This window comes from Rhipicephalus microplus, chromosome 2 (genome assembly GCF_043290135.1).
Source record: "Rhipicephalus microplus isolate Deutch F79 chromosome 2, USDA_Rmic, whole genome shotgun sequence".
Taxonomy (NCBI): Eukaryota; Metazoa; Arthropoda; class Arachnida; order Ixodida; family Ixodidae; genus Rhipicephalus; species Rhipicephalus microplus.
In genome coordinates this window covers 75,795,115-75,815,758 of record NC_134701.1, presented here as the reverse complement: position 1 = coordinate 75,815,758, position 20,644 = coordinate 75,795,115, and the positions used below count along the sequence as shown (strand labels likewise).

Below are 20,644 nucleotides of genomic sequence, written 5' to 3'. Positions count from 1 at the left end.
AAACCCTTGGTAATGAAAAAGGATAACCCACCCTCGGCGGCGCTCGCACCCGCAATCCGCGGTTTAGAAGATCGATGCCTTATCCGTTAGGCCACGAGGGCAATGTGCGAGCGATGCACTGGGGTTCCTTTCATTAGCGCTTTTACTTTAAGTTACAGTAGAACACACCATCGAAAGGAATATAGGAGAAAGGGAATTGCACTTGCTTTTGTTCAAGCGAGAAAACTAGCAAAACCCTTTGTTAATGAAATAGGATAACCCACCCTCCGCGGCACTCGGACCCGCAATCCCCTGGTTAGAATACCGATGCTTTATTCGTTAGGCCACGAAGCCGATGTGCGAGTGATGCCATGGGGTTCCTTTTATTAGCACGTTCACTCTAGGTTACAGTAGAACACAACATCGAAAGGAATATAGGGGAAAAGAAGCGCATAAGCTTTGCATCAAGCAAGAAAACTGTAGCAGAAACCTTTTCGGTGAATGAAAAAAAATAACCTACCCTCGGCGGGACTCGAACCCGCAATCCCCGGTTTAGGAGACCGATGCCTTATCCGTTAGGCCACGAGGCCGATGTGCGTGCGATGCACTGGCGTTCCTTTCATTAGCGCTTTTACTCTAGGTTGCAGTAGAACACACCATCGAAAGGAATATAGGGCAAAAAAAACGCATTTGCTTTCCTGCAAACAGGAAAACTGCAGCAGAATCCCTCTGTTAATGAAAAAGAATATCCCACCCTCGGCGGGACTCGACCCCGCCAGCCCAGGTTTAGGAGACCGATGCCTTATCCGTTAGGCCACGAGGGCAATGTGCGAGCGATGCACTGGGGTTCCTTTCATTAGCGCTTTTACTTTAGGTTACAGTAGAACAAACCATCGAAAGGAATATAGGAGAAAGGGAAATGCACTTGCTTTTGTTCAAGCGAGAAAACTAGCAAAACCCTTTGTTAATGAAATAGGATAACCCACCCTCCGCGGCACTCCGACCCGCAATTCCCTGGTTAGAATACCGATGCTTTATTCGTTAGGCCACGAAGCCGATGTGCGAGTGATTCCATGGGGTTCCTTTTATTAGCACGTTCACTATAGGTTACAGTAGAACACAACATCGAAAGGAATATAGGGGAAAAGAAGCGCATAAGCTTTGCTTCAAGCAAGAAAACTGTAGCAGAAACCTTTTCGGTGAATGAAAAAAAAATAACCTACCCTCGGTGGGACTCGAACCCGATATCCCCGGTTTAGGAGACCGATGCCTTATCCGTTAGGCCACGAGGGCGATGTGCGAGCGATGCACAGGCGTTCTTTTAATTAGCGCGTTTACTCTAGGTTACAGTAGAACACATCATCCAAAGGAATATAAGGGAAAAGGAAACGCATATGATTCGCTTCAAGCAAGAAAACTTTAGCACAAACCCTCTGATAATGAAAAAGGATATCCCAACCTCGGCGGGACTCAAACCCGCAATCCCGGGTTAGAAGACCGATGCCTTATCCGTTAGGCCACGAGGGCAATGTGTGAGCGATGCTCTGGTGTTCCATTCTTTAGCGCTTTTACTTTAGGGGACAGTAGAACACACCATCGAAATGAATATAGGAGAAAGGGAAATGCACATGCCTTGGTTCAAGCAAGAAAACTGTAGCAGAAACCCTTTGTTGATGAAAAAGGATAACCCACCCTCGGCGGGACTCGAACCCGCAATCCCCCGTTTAGAAGACCGATGGCTTATTCGTTAGGCCATGAGGGCGATGTGCGAGCGATGCACTAGCGTTCTTTTCATTAGCGCGTTTACTCTAGGTTACAGTAGAACACATCATCGAAAGGAATATAGGGGAAAAGGAAATGCATATGCTTTGGTTCAAGCAAGAAAACTGTGGGAGAAACCCTTTGTTGATGAAAAAGGATAACCCACCCTACGCGGGACTCGAACCCGCAACTCCTGTTTAGGGGGCCGATGCCTTATCCGTTAGGCCACGTAGCCGATGTGCGAGTGATGCACTGGCGTTCCTTTCTTTAGCGCGTTTACTCTAGGTTACAGTAGAACACAACATCGAAAGGAATATAGAGGAAAAGAAGCGCATAAGCTTTGCTTCAAGCAAGAAAACTGTAGCAGAAACCTTTTCGGTGAATGACAAAAAATAACCTACCCTCGGCGGGACTCGAACCCGCAATCCCCGGTTTAGGAGACCGATGCCTTATCCGTTAGGCCACGAGGGCGATGTGCGGGCGATGCACTGGCGTTCCTTTCATTAGCGCTTTTACTCTAGGTTGCAGTAGAACACACCATCGAAAGGAATATAGGGCAAAAGAAAACGCATTTGCTTTCCTGCAAGCAGGAAAACTGCAGCAGAATCCCTCTGTTAATGAAAAAGAATATCCCACCCTCGGCGGGACTCGACCCCGCCATCCCCGGTTTAGGAGACCGATGCCTTATCCGTTAGGGCACGAGGGCGATGCGCAAGCATTGCACTGGCGTTCCTTTCATTATCGCTTTTACTCTAGGTTGCAGAAGAACACACCATCGAAAGGAATATAGGAAAAAGGGAAATGCACTTGCTTTGGTTCAAGCGAGAAAACTAGCAAAACCCTTTGTTAATGAAAAAGGATAACCAACCCTCGGCGGGACTCGAACCCGATATCCCCCGTTTAGAAGACCGATGCCTTATCCGTTAGGCCACGAGGGCGATGTGGGAGCGATGCACAGGCGTTCCTTTCATTAGCGCTTTTACTCTAGGTTGCAGTAGAACACATCTTCCAAAGAAATATAGGGGAAAAGGAAACGCACATGCTTTGCTTCAAGCAAGAAAACTGTAGCACAAACCCTTTGTTAATGAAAAAGAGTAACCCACCCTCAGTGGGACTCGAACCCGCAATCCCCGTCCTAGAAGAACGATGCCTTATTCGTTAGGCCAAGAGGGCGATGTGCGAGCGATGCACTAGCGTTCTTTTCATTAGCGCGTTTACTCTAGGTTACAGTAGAACACATCATCCAAAGGAATATAAGGGAAAAGGAAACGCATATGATTCGCTTCAAGCAAGAAAACTGTAGCACAAACCCTCTGATAACGAAAAAGGATATCCCAACCTCAGCGGGACTCGAACCCGCAATCCCGGGTTAGAAGACCGATGCCTTATCCGTTAGGCCACGAGGGCGATGTGCGAGCGATGCTCTGGCGTTCCATTCATTAGCGCTTTTACTTTAGGGGACAGTAGAACACACCATCGAAATTAATATAGGAGAAAGGGAAATGCACATGCCTTGGTTCAAGCAAGAAAACTGTAGCAGAAACCCTTTGTTGATGAAAAAGGATAACCCACCCTCGGTGGGACTCGAACCCGCAATCCCCCGTTTAGAAGACCGATGGCTTATTCGTTAGGCCACGAGGGCGATGTGCGAGCAATGCACTAGCGTTCCTTTCATTAGCGCTTTTACTCTAGGTTGCAGTAGAACACACCATCGAAAGGAATATAGGGCAAAAGAAAACGCATTTGCTTTCCTGCAAGCAGGAAAACTGCAGCAGAAACCCTCTGTTAATGAAAAAGAATATCCCACCTTCGGCGGGACTCGACCCCGCCATCCCCGGTTTAGGAGACCGATGCCTTATCCGTTAGGCCACGAGGGAGATGCGCGAGCAATGCACTGGCGTTCCTTTCATTATCGCTTTTACTCTAGGTTGCAGAAGAACACACCATCGAAAGGAATATAGGAAAAAGGGAGATGCACTTGCTTTGGTTCAAGCGAGAAAACTAGCAAAACCCTTTGTTAATGAAACAGGATAACCAACCCTCGGCGGGACTCGAACCCGCAATCCCCCGTTTAGAAGACTGATGCCTAATTCGTTAGGCCAAGAGGGCGATGTGCGAGCGATGCACTAGCGTTCTTTTCATTAGCGCGTTTACTCTAGGTTACAGTAGAACACATCATCGAAATGAATATAGGGGAAAAGGAAACGCATTTGATTTGCTTCAAGCAAGAAAACTGAAGCACAAACCCTTGGTAATGAAAAAGGATAATCCACTTTCGGCGGCACTCGCACCCGCAAACCCCGGTTTAGAAGACCGATGCCTTATCCGTTAGGCCACGACGGCAATGTGCGAGCGATGCACTGGCGTTCCTTTCATTAGCGCTTTTACTTTAGGTTACAGTAGAACACACCATCGAAAGGAATATAGGAGAAAGGGAAATGCACTTGCTTCGGTTCAAGCGAGAAAACTAGCAAAACCCTTTGTTAATGAAAAAGAATAACCAACCCTCGGCGGGACCCGAACCCGCAATCCCCCGTTTAGAAGACCAATGCCTTATTCGTTAGGCCAAGAGGGCGATGTGCGAGCGATGCACTAGCGTTCTTTTCATTAGCGCGTTTACTCTAGGTTACAGTAGAACACATCATCCAAAGGAATATAAGGGAAAAGGAAACGCATATGATTTGCTTCAAGCAAGAAAACTCTAGCAAAAACCCTTTGATAATGAAAAAGGATATCCCAACCTCGGCGGGACTTGAACCCGCAGTCCCCGGTTTAGGAGACCGATGCCTGATCCGTTAGGCCACGAGGGCGATGTGCGAGCGATGCACTGGCGTTCCTCTCATTAGCACTTTTACTCTAGGTTATTGTAGAACACACCATCGAAAGGAATATAGGGGAAAAGGAAACGCATATGCTTTGTTTCAAGCAAAAAAAACTGTAGCAAAAACCCTTGGTAATGAAAAAGGATAACCCACAATCGGCGGGACTCGAACCTGCAATCCCCGGTTAAGAAGACCGATGCCTTATCCGTTAGGCCACGAGAGCAACGTGCGATTGATGCACCAACGTTCCTTTCATTAGCACATTTACTTTAGTGGACAGTAGAACACACCATCGAAATTATTATAGGAGAAAGGGAAATGCTCATGCTTTGGTTCAAGCAAGAAAACTGTAGCAGAAACCCTTTGTTAATGAAAAAGGATAACCCACCCTCGGCGAGACTCGAACACGCAATCCCTCGTTTAGAAGACCGATGCCTTATTCGTTAGGCCACGAGGGCGATGTGCGAGCGTTGCACTAGCGTTCTTTCCATTAGCGCGTTTACTCTAGGTTATAGTAAAACACACCATCGAAAGGAATATAGGAGAAAAGGAGCACATATGCTTTGCTTCAAACAAGAAAACTGTAGCAGAAACCCTTTGTTAATGGAAAAGAATAACCCACCCTTGGCAGGACTCAAACCCGCAATCCCCCGTTTGGAAGACCGATGCCTTATTCGTTAGCCCACGAGGGCGATGTGCGAGCGATGCACTGGCGTTCCTTTAATTAGCACTTTTACTCTAGGTTACTGTAGAACACACCATCGAAAGGAATATAGGACAAAGGAAACGCATATGCTCTGCTTCAAGCAAGAAAACTGTTGCAGAAACCCTTGGTATTGAAAAAGGATAACCCACCCTCGGCAGGACTCGAACCCGCAATTCCCGGTTTAGAAGACCGATGCCTTATCCGTTAGGCCACGAGGGCGATGAGCGAGCGATGCACTGGCGTTCCTTTCATCAGCACTTTTAGTCTAGGTTACTGTAGAACACACCATCGAAAGGAATCTAGGGGAAAAGGAAACGCATATGATTTGCTTCAAGCAAAAAAACTGTAGCAAAAACCCTTGGTAATAAAAAAGGATAACCCACACTCAGCGGGACTCGAACCCGCAATCCCCCGTTAAGAAGACCGATGCCTTATCCGTTAGGCCACGAGGGCAATGTGCGAGCGATGCACTGGCGTTTCTTTCATTAGCGCGTTTACTCTAGGTTACAGTAAAACACACCATCGAAATTAATATATGAGAAAGGGAAATGCACATGCTTTGGTTCAAGCAAGGAAACTGTAGCAGAAACCCTTTGTTAATGAAAAAGATTAACCCACCCTCCGCGGGACTCGAACCCGCAATCCCCTGTTTAGGAGCCGATGCCTTATCGGTTAGGCCACGTAGCCGATGTGCGAGCGATGCTCTGGCGTTCCTTTCATTACCGCGTTTACTCTAGGTTACAGTAGAACACAACATCGAAAGGAATATAGGGGAAAAGAAGCGCATGAGCTTTGCTTTAAGCAAGAAAACTGTAGCAGAAACCTTTTCGGTGAATCAAAAAAATTACCTACCCTCGGTGGGACTCGAACCCGCAATCCCCGGTTTAGGAGACCAATGCCTTATTCGTTAGGCCAAAAGGGCGATGTGCGAGCGATGCACTAGCGTTCTTTTCATTAGCGCGTTTACTCTAGGTTACAGTAGAACACATCATCCAAAGGAATATAGGGGGAAAGGAAATGCATATGCCTTTCTTTAAGCAAGAAAACTTTAGCACAAACCCTTTGTTATTGAAAAAGAGTAACCCACCCTCGGCGGCACTCGCACCCGCAATTCCCGGTTAAGAAGACCGATGCCTTATCCGTTAGGCCACGAGGGCAATGTGCGAGCGATGCACTGGCGTTCCTTTCATTAGCGCTTTTACTCTAGGTTGCAGTAGAACACACCATCGAAAGGAATATAGGAAAAAAGGAAATGCACTTGCTTTGGTTCAAGCGAGAAAACTAGCAAAGCCCTTTGTTAATGAAAAAGGATAACCAACCCTCGGCAGGACTCGAACCCGCAATCCCCCGTTTAGAAGACCAATGCCTTATTCGTTAGGCCAAGAAAGCGATGTGCGAGCGATGCACTAGCGTTCTTTTCATTAGCGCGTTTACTCTAGGTTACAGTAGAACACATCATCCAAAAGAATATAGGGGAAAAGGAAACGCATATGATTTGCTTCAAGCAAGAAAACTGTAGCACAAACCCCTGGTATTGAAAAAGGATAACCCACCCTCGGCGGGACTCGAATCCGCAATCCCGGTTTAGAAGACCGATGCCTTATTCGTTAGGCCAAGAGGGCGATGTGCGAGCGATGCACTAGCGTTCTTTTCATTAGCGCGTTTACTCTAGGTTACAGTAGAACACATCATCCAAAGGAATATAAGGGAAAAGGAAACGCATATGATTTGCTTCAAGCAAGAAAACTGTAGCACAAACCCTTGGTATTGAAAAAGGATAACCCACCCTCGGCGGGACTCGAATCCGCAATCCCGGTTTAGAAGACCGATGCCTTATCCGTTAGGCCACGAGGGCGGTTTGCGAGCGATGCACAGGCGTTCCTTTCAATAGCGCTTTTACTTTAGGTTACAATAGAACACACCATCGAAAGGAATATAGGAGAAAGGGAAATGCACAGGCTTTGGTTCAAGCAAGAAAGCTGTAGCAAAACCCTTTGTTAATGAAAAAGGATAACGCACCTTCGGCGGGACTCGAACCCGCTATCCCCCGTTTAGACGACCGATGCCTTATTCGTTCGGCCAAGAGGGCGATGTGCGAGCGATGCACTAGAGTTCTTTTCATTAGCGCGTTTACTCTAGGTTACAGTAGAACACACCATCCAAAGGAATGTAAGGGGAAAGGAAACGCATATGATTTGCTTCAAGCAAGAAAACTGTAGGACAAACCGTTTGGTAATGAAAAAGGATATCCCAACCTCGGCGGGACTCGAACCCGCTGTCCCCGGTTTAGGAGACCAATGCCATATCCTTTAGGCCACGAGGGCGATGTGCGAGCGATGCACTGGCGTTCCTTTCATTAGCGCGTTTACTCTAGGTTACAGTAGAACACATCATCCAAAGGAATATAGGGGAAAAGGAAACGCATATGATTTGCTTCAAGCAAGAAAACTGTAGCACAAACCCGTGGTAATGAAAACGGATAACCCACCCTCGGCGGCACTCGCACCCGCAATCCCCGGTTTAGAATACCGATGCCGTATCCGTTAGGCCACGAGGGCGATGTGCGAGCGATGCACTGGCGTTCCTTTCATTAGCACTTTTACTCTAGGTTACTGTAGAACACACCATCGAAAGGAATATAGGGGAAAAGGAAACGCATATGCTTTGCTTCAAGCAAGAAAACTGTAGCAAAAACCCTTGGTAATGAAAAAGGATAACCCACACTCGGCGGGACTCGGACCCGCAATCCCCGGTTAAGAAGACGGATGCCTTAGCCGTTAGGCCACGAGAGCAACGTGCGATTGATGCACTAACGTTCCTTTCATTAGCGCTTTTACTTTAGGGGACAGTAGAACACACCATCGCAATTAATATAGGAGATAAGGAAACGCTTATGCTCTGCTTCAAGCAAGAAAACTGTTGCAGAAACCCTTGGTATTGAAAAAGAATAACCCACCCTCGGCGGGACTCGAACCCGCAATCCCCGGTTTAGAAGACCGATGCCTTATCCGTTAGGCCACGAGGGCGATGTGCGAGCAATGCACTGGCGTTCCTTTCATTAGCACTTTTATTCTAGGTTACTGTAGAACACACCATCGAAAGGAATATAGGGGAAAAGGAAACGCATATGCACTGCTTCAATCAAGAAAGCTGTTGCAGAAACCCTTGGTATTGAAAAAGGATAACCCACCCTCGGCGGGACACGAATCCGCAATCCCGGTTTGGAAAACCGATGCCTTATCAGTTAGGCCACGAGGGTGATCTGCCAGCGGTGCACAGGCGTTCCTTTAATTAGTGCTTTTACTCTAGGTTGCAGTAGAATTCATCATCGAAAGGAATATAGGGGGAAAGGAAATGCATATGCCTTTCTTCAAGCAAGAAAACTTTAGCACAAACCCTTTGTTAATGAAAAAGAGTAACCCACCCTCGGTGGGACTCGAACCCGCCATCTCCGGTTTAGGAGAACGACGCCTTATCCGTTAGGCCGCGAGGGCAATGGGCGAGCGATGCACTGGTGTTCCTTTCATTAGCGCTTTTACTTTAGGTTACAATAGAACACACCATCGAAAGGAATATAGGAGAAAGGGAAATGCACATGCTTTGGTTCAAGCAAGAAAACTGTAGCAAAACCCTTTGTTAATAAAAAAAGATAACCCACCCTCGGCGGGACTCTAACCCGCAATCCCCCGTTTAGAAGACCGATGCCTTATTCGTTAGGCCATGAGGGCGATGTGCGAGCGATGCACTAGCGTTCTTTTCATTAGCGCGTTTACTCTAGGTTACAGTAGAACCAATCATCGAAAGCAATATAGGGGAAAAGGAAATGCATATGCTTTGGTTCAAGCAAGAAAACTTTGGGAGAAACCCTTTGTTAATAAAAAAGGATAACCCACCCTCCGCGGCACTCGCACCCGCAATCCCCTGTTTAGAATACCGATGCTTTATTCGTTAGGCCACGAAGCCGATGTGCGAGTAATGCCATGGGGTTCCTTTTATTAGCGCGTTTACTCTAGGTTACAGTAGAACACAACATCGAAAGGATTATAGGGGAAAAGAAGCGCGTAAGCTTTGCTTCAAGCTAGAAAACTGTAGCAGAAACCTTTTCGGTGATTGAAAAAAAAATATCCTACCCTCGGCGGGACTCGAACCCGATATCCCCGGTTTAGGAGACCGATGCCTTATCCGTCAGACCACGAGGGCGATGTGCGGGTTATGCACTTGCGTTCCTTTCATTAGCGCTTTTACTCTAGGTTGCAGTAGAACACACCATCGAAAGGAATATAGGGGAAAAGAAAACGCAATTGCTTTGCTGCAAGCAAGAAAACTGTAGCAGAAACCCTTTGTTAATGAGAAAGAATATCCCACCCTCGGCGGGACTCGACCCCGCCATCCCCGGTTTAGGAGACCGATGCCTTATCCGTTAGGCCTCGAGGGCAATGGGCGAGCGATGCACTGGCGTTCCTTTCATTAGCGCTTTTACTCTAGGTTACAGTAAAACACACAATCGAAAGGATTATAGGGGAAAAGAAAATGCATGTGCTTTGGTTCAAGCAAGAAAACTGTACCAGAAACCCTTTGTTAATGAAAAAGAATATCCCACCCTCGGCGGGACTCGACCCCGCCATCCCCGGTTTAGGAGACCGATGCCTTATCCGTTAGGCCACGAGGGCGATGTGCGAGCGATGCACTGGCGTTCCTTTCATTAGCGCTTTTACTCTAGGTTGCAGTAGAACACACCATCGAAAGGAACATAGGGGAAAAGAAAACGCAATTGCTTTGCTGCAAGCAAGAAAACTGTAGCAGAAACCCTTTGTTATTGAAAAAGAATATCCCACCCTCGGCGGGACTCGACCCCGCCATCCCCGGTTTAGGAGACCGATGCCTTATCCGTTAGGCCACGACGGCGGTGTGCGAGCGATTCACTTGCGTTCCTTTCAATAGCACTTTTACTCTAGGTTACTGTAGAACACACCATCGATATTAATATAGGAGACAGGGAAATGCACATGCTTTGGTTCAAGCAAGAAAACTGTAGCAGAAACCCTTTGGTAATGAAAAAGGATAACCCACCCTCGGTGGGACTCGAACCCGCAATCCCCCATTTAGAAGACCGATGCATTATTCGTTAGGCCACGAGGGCGATGTGCGAGTGTACCACTAGCGTTCTTTTCATTAGCGCGTTTAGTTTAGGTTACAGTAAAACACACCATCAAAAGGAATATAGGAGAAAAGGAGCGCATATGCTTTGCTTCAAACAAGAAAACTGTAGCAGAAACCCGTGGTAATGAAAACGGATAACCCACCCTCGGCGGCACTCGCACCCGCAATCCCCGGTTTAGAAGACCGATGCCTTATTTGTTAGGCTACAAGGGCAATGTGCGAGCGATGCACTGGCGTTCCTTTCATTAGCGCTTTTACTTTAGGGGACAGTAGAACACACCATCGAAATTAAATTGATATAGGAGAAAGGGAAATGCACATGCTTTGGTTCAAGCAAGAAAACTGTAGCAGAAACCCTTTATTAATGAAAAAGGATAACCCACCCTCGGCGGGACTCGAACCCGCGATCCCCCGTTTAGAAGACCAATGCCTTATTCGTTAGGCCACGAGGGCGATGTGCGAGCGTGTCACTAGCCTTGTTTTCATTAGCGCGTTTACTCTATGTTACAGTAAAACACACCATCGAAAGGAATATAGGAGAAAAGGAGCGCATATGCTTTGCTTCAAACAAGAAAACTGTAGCAGAAACCCTTTGTTAATGAAAAAGAATAACCCACCCTTGGCGGGACTCGAACCCGCAATCCCCCGTTTGGAAGACCGATGCCTTATTCGTTAGGCCACGAGGCTGATGTGCGAGCGATGCACTGGCGTTCCTTTCTTTAGCACTTTTACTCTAGGTTACTGTAGAACACACCATCGAAAGGAATATAGGGGAAAAGGAAACGCATATGATTTGCTTCAAGCCAGAAAACTGTAGCACAAACCCTTTGGTAATGAAAAAGAATAACCCACACTCGGTGGGACTCGAACCCGCGATCCCCGGTTAAGAAGACCAATGCCTTATCCGTTAGGCCACGAGAGCAACGTGCGATTGATGCACTAACGTTCCTTTCATTATCGCTTTTACTTTAGGTTACAGTAGAACCAATCATCGAAAGGAATATAGGGGAAAAGGAAATGCATATGCTTAGGTTCAAGCAAGAAAATTTTGGGAGAAGCCCTTTGTTAATAAAAAAGGATAACCCACCCTCCGCGGCACTCGGACCCGCAATCCCCTGTTTAGAATACCGATGCTTTATTCGTTAGGCCACGAAGCCGATGTGCGAGTAATGCCATGGGGTTCCTTTTATTAGCGCGTTTACTCTAGGTTACAGTAGAACACAACATCGAAAGGATTATAGGGGAAAATAAGCGCATAAGCTTTGCTTCAAGCTAGAAAACTGTAGCAGAAACCTTTTCGGTGAATGAAAAAAAAATATCCTACCCTCGGCGGGACTCGAACCCGATATCCCCGGTTTAGGAGACCGATGCCTTATCCGTTAGGCCACGAGGGCGATGTGCGGGCAATGCACTGGCGTTCCTTTCATTAGCGCTTTTACTCTAGGTTGCAGTAGAACACACCATCGAAAGGAATATAGGGGAAAAGAAAACGCAATTGCTTTGCTGCAAGCAAGAAAACTGTAGCAGAAACCCTTTGTTAATGAAAAAGAATATCCCACCCTCGGCGGGACTCGACCCCGCCATCCCCGGTTTAGGAGACCAATGCCTTATCCGTTAGGCCACGAGGGCGATGTGCGAGCGATGCACTGGCGTTCCTTTCATTAGCGCTTTTACTCTAGGTTGCAGTAGAACACACCATCGAAAGGAATATAGGGGAAAAGAAAACGCAATTGCTTTGCTGCAAGCAAGAAAACTGTAGCAGAAACCCTTTGTTATTGAAAAACAATATCCCGCCCTCGGCGGGACTCGACCCCGCCATCCCCGGTTTAGGAGACCGATGCCTTACCCGTTAGGCCACGAGGGCGATGTGCGAGCGATGCACTGGCGTTCCTTTCATTAGCGCTTTTACTCTAGGTTGCAGTAGAACACACCATCGAAAGGAATATAGGGGAAAAGGAAACGCATATGCTTTCTTCAAGCAAGAAAACTGTAGCACAAACCCTTGGTAATGAATAAGGATAACCCACCCTCGGCGGCACTCGCACCCGATATCCGCGGTTTAGGAGACCGATGCCTTATCCGTTAGGCCACGAGGGCGATGTGCGAGCGATGCTCTGGCGTTCCTTTCATTAGCGCTTTTACTCTAGGTTGCAGTAGAACACACCATCGAAAGGAATATAGGGGAAAAGAAAACGCAATTGCTTTGCTGCAAGCAAGAAAACTGTAGCAGAAACCCTTTGTTATTGAAAAAGAATATCCCACCCTCGGCGGGACTCGACCCCGCCATCCCCGGTTTAGGAGACCGATGCCTTATCCGTTAGGCCGCGAGGGATATGGGCGAGCGATGCATTGGCGTTCCTTTCATTAGCGCGTCTACTCTAGGTTACAGTAGAACCCATCATCAAAAGGAATATAGGGGAAAAGGAAATGCATATGCTTTGGTTCAAGCAAGAAAACTTTGGGAGAAACCCTTTGTTAATAAAAAAGGATAACCCACCCTCCGCGGCACTCGGACCCGCAATCCCCTGTTTAGAATACCGATGCTTTATTCGTTAGGCCACGAAGCCGATGTGCGAGTAATGCCATGGGGTTCCTTTTATTAGCGCGTTTACTCTAGGTTACAGTAGAACACAACATCGAAAGGATTATAGGGGAAAAGAAGCGCATAAGCTTTGCTTCAAGCTAGAAAACTGTAGCAGAAACCTTTTCGGTGATTGAAAAAAAAAATATCCTACCCTCGGCGGGACTCGAACCCGATATCCCCGGTTTAGGAGACCGATGCCTTATCCGTTAGGCAACGAGGGCGATGTGCGGGTGATGCACTGGCGTTCCTTTCATTAGCGCTTTTACTCTAGGTTGCAGTAGAACACACCATCGAAAGGAGAAAGGGAAATCCACATGCTTTGCTTCAAGCAAGAAAACTGTAGCACAAACCATTGGTAATTAAAAAGGATAACCCACCCTCGGGGGCACTCGAGCCTGCAGTCCCCGGTTAAGGAGACCGATGCCATATCCGTTAGGCCACGAGGGCGATGTGCGAGCGATGCACTGGCGTTCCTTTCATTAGCACTTTTACTGTAGGTTACTGTAGAACACACCATCGAAAGGAATATAGGGGAAAAGGAAACGCATATGCTCTGCTTCAAGCAAGAAAACTGTTGCAGAAACACATGGTATTGAAAAAGGATAACCCACCCTCGGCGGGACTCGAATCCGCAATCGCGGTTTAGAAGACCGATGCCTTATCCGTTAGGCCACGAGGGCGATGTGCGAGGGATGCACAGGCGTTCCTTTTATTAGCGCTTTTACTCTAGGTTGCAGTAGAACTCATCATCGAAAGGAATATAGGGGAAAAGAAAACGCAATTGCTTTGCTGCAAGCAAGAAAACTGTAGCAGAAGCCCTTTGTTAATGAAAAAGAATACCCCACCCTCGGCGGGACTCGACCCCGCAATCCCCGGTTTAGGAGACCGATGCCTTATCCGTTAGGCCACGAGGGTGATGTGCGAGCGATGCACTGGTGTTCCTTTCATTAGCGCTTTTACTCTAGGTTACAGTAAACCACACAATCGAAAGGAATATAGGGGAAAAGAAAATGCATATGCTTTGGTTCAAGCAAGAAAACTGTGGAGAAACCCTTTGTTAGTAAAAAAGAATAACTCGCCCTTGGTGGGACTCGAACCCGCAATCCGCGGTTTAGAAGACCGATGCCTTATCCGTTAGGCCACGACGGCGGTGTGCGAGCGATTTACTGGCGTTCCTTTCAATAGCACTTTTACTCTAGGTTACTGTAGAACACACCATCGAAATTAATAAAGGAGAAAGGGAAATGCAATGCTTTGGTTCAAGCAAGAAAACTGTAGCAGAAACCCTTTGTTAATGAAAAAAATTGCCCGCAGCTTCCCTCGGGGGAACACTGAGGAGGATGCGGAGCATATAATTGGTTAACGGGGTGTTAAAGTGCGACTTACTTGGGTCGATGGCTAAATTGGTTAACGTGGTTGTGAAATGGGGTGTTAAATTGCGACTTACTTGGGTCGATGGCTAAATTGGTTAACGTGGTTGTAGGAAGGGGTGTTAAATGAGTGAACACGTACACACGTATGCGAAAGGGCGGCGCTGGTCGAAGGGACGTCGATCATTGTGTTTGTGGATTCGTTGGAATTCATTTCACCGCGACCTTGGACGTCGACGCGCCGTACAAACCAACCGACGAGCGGCAACTGAGCGAGCGAGCGCCGACCTTGAGTATATATACAGCACGACGGCGCATGCACTGTCAGCTGTTGAATGTTCTCGAAGCGCGACGCCACATGCGCGTCCACTGGAGAATCAGGAGAATTGTAGATGTCGAACGCGGTGTGTAGAGGAGGAAGGGTGCACAGATGGTGGAGGAGTGAAGCGCGCGCGGTGTGTAGAGGAGGAAGGGATGCACAGATGGTGGAAGAGTGGGCGACGGCGCGACGGCGCATGCGCGCGCGTCAGCTGTCGAATGTTTGAGAAGCGGTGCGGATGGCGCGGACGGCGCACTACAAGGCGCGAGTATAAGATGCTTCCGCATCTAAAAGAATATCCCACCCTCGGCTGGACTCGAACCCGCAATCCCCGGTTTAGGAGACCGATGCCTTGTCCGTTAGGCCACGACGGCGGTGTGCGAGCGATTGACTGGCGTTCCTTTCAATAGCACTTTTACTCTAGGTTACTGTAGAACACGCCATCGAAATTAATATAGGAGAAAGGGAAATGCACATGCTTTGGTTCAAGCAAGAAAACTGTAGCAGAACCCCTTTGGTAATGAAAAAAGAAAACCCACCCTCGGTGGGACTCGAACCTGCAATCCCCCGTTTAGAAGACCGATGCATTATTCGTTAGGCCACGAGGGCGATGTGCGAGTGTACCACTAGCGTTCTTTTCATGAGCGCGTTTACTTTAGGTTACAGTAAAACACACCATCAAAAGGAATATAGGAGAAAAGGAGCGCATATGCTTTGCTTCAAACAAGAAAACTGTAGCAGAAACCCTTTGTTAATGAAAAAGGATAACCAACCCTCGGCGGGACTCGAACCCGCAATCCCCCGTTTAGAAGACCAATGCCTTATTCGTTAGGCCAAGAGGGCGATGTGCGAGCGATGCACTAGCGTTCTTTTCATTAGCGCGTTTACTCTAGGTTACAGTAGAACACATCATCCAAAGGAATATAGGGGAAAAGGAAACGCATATGATTTGCTTCAAGCAAGAAAACTGTAGCACAAACCCGTCGTAATGGAAACGGATAACCCACCCTCGGCGGCACTCGCACCCGCAATCCCCGGTTTAGAAGACCGATGCCTTATTTGTTAGGCTACGAGGGCAATGTGCGAGCGTTGCACTGGCGTTCCTTTCATTAGCGCTTTTACTTTAGGGGACAGTAGAACACACCATTGAAATTAAATTTATATAGGAGAAAGGGAAATGCACATGCTTTGGTTCAAGCAAGAAAACTGTAGCAGAAACCCTTTGTTAATGAAAAAGGATAACCCACCCTCGGCGGGACTCGAACCCGCGATCCCCCGTTTAGAAGACCGATGCCTTATTCGTTAGGCCACGAGGGCGATGTGCGAGCGTTGCACTAGCCTTGTTTTCATTAGCGCGTTTACTCTAGCTTACAGTAAAACACACCATCGAAAGGAATATAGGAGAAAAGGAGCGCATATGCTTTGCTTCAAACAACAAAACTGTAGCAGAAACCCTTTGTTAATGAAAAAGAATAACCCACCCTTGGCGGGACTCGAACCCGCAATCCCCCGTTTGGAAGACCGATGCCTTATTCGTTAGGCCATGAGGGCGATGTGCGAGCGATGCACTGGCGTTCCTTTCATCAGCACTTTTACTCTAGGTTTCAGTAGAACGCACCATCGAAAGGAGAAAGGGAAATCCACATGCTTTGCTTCAAGCAAGAAAACTGTAGCACAAACCATTGTTAATGAAAAAGGATAACCCACCCTCGGGGGCACTCGAGCCCGCAGTCCCCGGTTAAGGAGACCGATGCCATATCCGTTAGGCCACGAGGGCGATGTGCGTGCGATGCACTGGCGTTCCTTTCATTAGCACTTTTACTCTAGGTTACTGTAGAACACACCATCGAAAGGAATATAGGGGAAAAGGAAACGCATATGCTTTGCTTTAAGCAAGAAAACTGTAGCACAAACCCTTTGTTAATGAAAAAGAGTAACCCACCCTAGGTGGGACTCGAACCTGCAATCCCCGGTTTAGAAGACCGACGCCTTATCCGTTAGGCCGCGAGGAAAATGGGCGAGCGATGCACTGGCATTCCTTTCATTAGCGCTTATACTTTAGGTTACAATAGAACACACCATCGAAAGGAATATAGGAGAAAGGGAAATGCACACGCTTTGGTTCAAGCAAGGAAACTGTAGCAAAACCCTTTGTTAATGAAAAAGGATAACCCACCCTCGGCGGGACTCGAACCCGCAATCCCCCGTTTAGAAGACCAATGCCTTATTCGTTAGGCCATGAGGGCGATGTGCGAGCGATGCACTAGCGTTCTTTTCATTAGCGCGTTTACTCTAGGTTACAGTAGAACCAATAATCGAAAGGAATATAGGGGAAAAGGAAATGCATATGCTTTGGTTCAAGCAAGAAAACTGTAGCAGAAACCCTTTGTTAATGAAAAAGAATATCCCACCCTCGGCGGGACTCGCCCCCGCCATCCCCGGTTTAGGAGACCGATGCCTTATCCGTTAGGCCACGAGGGCGATGTGCGAGCGATGCACTGGCGTTCCTTTCATTAGCACTTTTACTCTAGGTTACTGTAGAACACACCATCGAAAGGGATATAGGGGAAAAGGAAACGCATATGCTCTGCTTCAAGCAAGAAAACTGTTGCAGAAACACATGGTATTGAAAAAGGATAACCCACCCTCGGCGGGACTCGAATCCGCAATCCCGGTTTAGAAGACCGATGCTTTATCCGTTAGGCCACGAGGGCGATGTGCGAGGGATGCACAGGCGTTCCTTTTATTAGCGCTTTTACTCTAGGTTGCAGTAGAACTCATCATCGAAAGGAATATAGGAGGAAAGGAAATGCATATGCTTTGCTTTAAGCAAGAAAACTGTAGCACAAACCCTTTGTTAATGAAAAAGAGTAACCCACCCTAGGTGGGACTCGAACCTGCAATCCTCGGTTTAGGAGACCGATGCCTTACCCGTTAGGCCAAGAGGGCGATGTGCGAGCGATGCACTAGCGTTCTTTTCAATAGGCCGTTTACTGTAGGTTACAGTAGAACCCATCATCGAAAGGAATATAAGGGAAAAAGAAATGCATATGCTTTGGTTCAAGAAAGAAAACTTTGGGAGAAACCCTTTGTTTATAGAAAAAATAACCCACCCTCCGCGGGACTCTAATCCGCAATCCCCTGTTTGGAATACCGATGCCTTATCCGTTAGGCCACGAGGGCGATGTGCGAGCGATGCACTGGCGTTCCTTTCATTAGCGCTTTTAATTTAGGTTACAGTATAACGCACCATCGAAAGGAATATAGGAGAAAGGGAAATCCACACGCTTTGCTTCAAGCAAGAAAACTGTAGCACAAACCATTGGTAATGAAAAAAGATAACCCACTCTCGGCGGCACTCGAACCCGCAATCCCCGGTTTAGAAGACCGACGCCTTATCCGTTAGGCCGCGAGGGAAATGGGCGAGCGATGCACTGGCATTCCTTTCATTAGCGCTTATACTTTAGGTTACAATAGAACACACCATCGAAAGGAATATAGGAGAAAGGGAAATGCACATGCTTTGGTTCAAGCAAGAAAACTGTAGCAAAACCCTTTGTTAATGAAAAAGGATAACCCACCCTCGGCGGGACTCGAACCCGCAATCCCCCGTTTAGAGGACCGATGCCTTATTCGTTAGGCCATGAGGGCGATGTGCGAGCGATGCACTAGCGTTCTTTTCATTAGCGCGTTTACTCTAGGTTACAGTAGAACCAATCATCGAAAGGAATATAGGGGAAAAGGAAATGCATATGCTTTGGTTCAAGCAAGAAAACTGTAGCAGAAACCCTTTGTTAATGAAAAAGAATATCCCACCCTCGGCGGGACTCGCCCCCGCCATCCCCGGTTTAGGAGACCGATGCCTTATCCGTTAGGCCACGAGGGCGATGTGCGAGCGATGCACTGGCGTTCCTTTCATTAGCGCTTTTACTCTAGGTTACAGTAAAACACACAATCGAAAGGAATATAAGGGAAAAGGAAATGCATATGCTTTGGTTCAAGCAATAAAACTGTGGGAGAAACCCTTTGTTAGTAAAAAAGGATAACCCACCCTCGGCGGCACTCGCACCCGATATCCGCGGTTTAGGAGACCGATGCCTTATCTGTTAGGCCACGAGGGCGATGTGCGAGCGATGCTCTGGCGTTCCTTTCATTAGCGCTTTTACACTAGGTTGCAGTAGAACACACCATCGAAAGGAATATAGGGGAAAAGAAAACGCAATTGCTTTGCTGCAAGCAAGAAAACTGTAGCAGAAACCCTTTGTTAATGAGAAAGAATATCCCACCCTCGCAGGGACTCGACCCCGCCATCCCCGGTTTAGGAGACCGATGCCTTATCCGTTAGGCCACGATGGCGATGTGCGAGCGATGCACTGGCGTTCCTTTCATTAGCGCTTTTACTCTAGGTTGCAGTAGAACACACCATCGAAAGGAATATAGGGGAAAAGAAAACGCAATTGCTTTGCTGCAAGCAAGAAAACTGTAGCAGAAACCTTTTGTTATTGAAAAAGAATATCCCACCCTCGGCGGGAATCGACCCCGCCATCCCCGGTTTAGGAGACCGATGCCTTGTCCGTTAGGCCGCGAGGTCAATGGGCGAGTGATGCACTGGCGTTCCTTTCATTAGCGCGTTTATTCTAGGTTACAGTAGAACCCATCATCGAAAGGAATATAGGGGAAAAGGAAATGCATATGCTTTGGTTCAAGAAAGAAAACTTTCGGAGAAACCCTTTGTTTATAGAAAAAATAACCCACCCTCCGCGGGACTCTAATCCGCAATATCCTGTTTGGAATACCGATGCCTTATTCGTTAGGCCACGAGGGCGATGTGCGAGCGATGCACTGGCGTTCCTTTCATTAGCACTTTTACTCTAGGTTTCAGTAGAACGCACCATCGAAAGGAGAAAGGGAAATCCACATGCTTTGCTTCAAGCAAGAAAACTGTAGCACAAACCATTGGTAATGAAAAAGGATAACCCACCCTCGGGGGCACTCGAGCCCACAGTCCCCGGTTAAGGAGACCGATGCCATATCCATAAGGCCACGAGGGCGATGTGCGAGCGATGCACTGGCGTTCCTTTCATTAGCACTTTTACTCTAGGTTACTGTAGAACACACCATCGAAAGGAATATAGGGGAAAAGGAAACGCATATGCTCTGCTTCAAGCAAGAAAACTGTTGCAGAAACACATGGTATTGAAAAAGGATAACCCACCCTCGGCGGGACTCGAATCCGCAATCCCGGTTTAGAAGACCGATGCCTTATCCGTTAGGCCACGAGAGCGATGTGCGAGAGATGCACAGGCGTTCCTTTTATTAGCGCTTTTACTCTAGGTTGCAGTAGAACTCATCATCGAAAGGAATATAGGAGGAAAGGAAATGCATATGCTTTGCTTTAAGCAAGAAAACTGTAGCACAAACCTTTTGTTAATGAAAAAGAGTAACCCACCCTAGGTGGGACTCGAACCTGCAATCCCCGGTTTAGGAGACCGATGCCTTACCCGTTAGGCCATGAGGGCGATGTGCGAGCGATGCACTAGCGTTCTTTTCAATAGGCCGTTTACTGTAGGTTACAGTAGAACCCATCATCGAAAGGAATATAGGGGAAAAAGAAATGCATATGCTTTGGTTCAAGAAAGAAAACTTTGGGAGAAACCCTTTGTTTATAGAAAAAATAACCCACCCTCCGCGGGACTCTAATCCGCAATCCCCTGTTTGGAATACCGATGCCTTATCCGTTAGGCCACGAGGGCGATGTGCGAGCGATGCACTGGCGTTCCTTTCATTAGCGCTTTTAATTTAGGTTACAGTAGAACGCACCATCGAAAGGAATATAGGAGAAAGGGAAATCCACATGCTTTGCTTCAAGCAAGAGAACTGTAGCACAAACCATTGGTAATGAAAAAAGATAACCCACCCTCGGCGGCACTCGAACCCGCAATC

General features: G+C 47.5%; 6 non-coding genes across 6 annotated transcripts; all 6 read right to left on the bottom strand.

Annotated features, from left to right (window-relative positions):
• Nucleotides 1-496: 496 nt before the first annotated feature.
• Nucleotides 497-569, bottom strand: TRNAR-CCU (transfer RNA arginine (anticodon CCU)). The gene has a single exon. It is a non-coding gene; the product is annotated as a tRNA-Arg (tRNA).
• A 1,569-nt stretch (nt 570-2,138) lies between these two features.
• Nucleotides 2,139-2,211, bottom strand: TRNAR-CCU (transfer RNA arginine (anticodon CCU)). The gene has a single exon. It is a non-coding gene; the product is annotated as a tRNA-Arg (tRNA).
• A 6,010-nt stretch (nt 2,212-8,221) lies between these two features.
• Nucleotides 8,222-8,294, bottom strand: TRNAR-UCU (transfer RNA arginine (anticodon UCU)). The gene has a single exon. It is a non-coding gene; the product is annotated as a tRNA-Arg (tRNA).
• Nucleotides 8,295-12,219: 3,925 nt separating this feature from the next.
• On the bottom strand, nt 12,220-12,292 carry TRNAR-CCU (transfer RNA arginine (anticodon CCU)). The gene has a single exon. It is a non-coding gene; the product is annotated as a tRNA-Arg (tRNA).
• A 1,562-nt stretch (nt 12,293-13,854) lies between these two features.
• On the bottom strand, nt 13,855-13,927 carry TRNAR-CCU (transfer RNA arginine (anticodon CCU)). The gene has a single exon. It is a non-coding gene; the product is annotated as a tRNA-Arg (tRNA).
• Nucleotides 13,928-15,945: 2,018 nt separating this feature from the next.
• On the bottom strand, nt 15,946-16,018 carry TRNAR-UCU (transfer RNA arginine (anticodon UCU)). The gene has a single exon. It is a non-coding gene; the product is annotated as a tRNA-Arg (tRNA).
• Nucleotides 16,019-20,644: the final 4,626 nt, after the last annotated feature.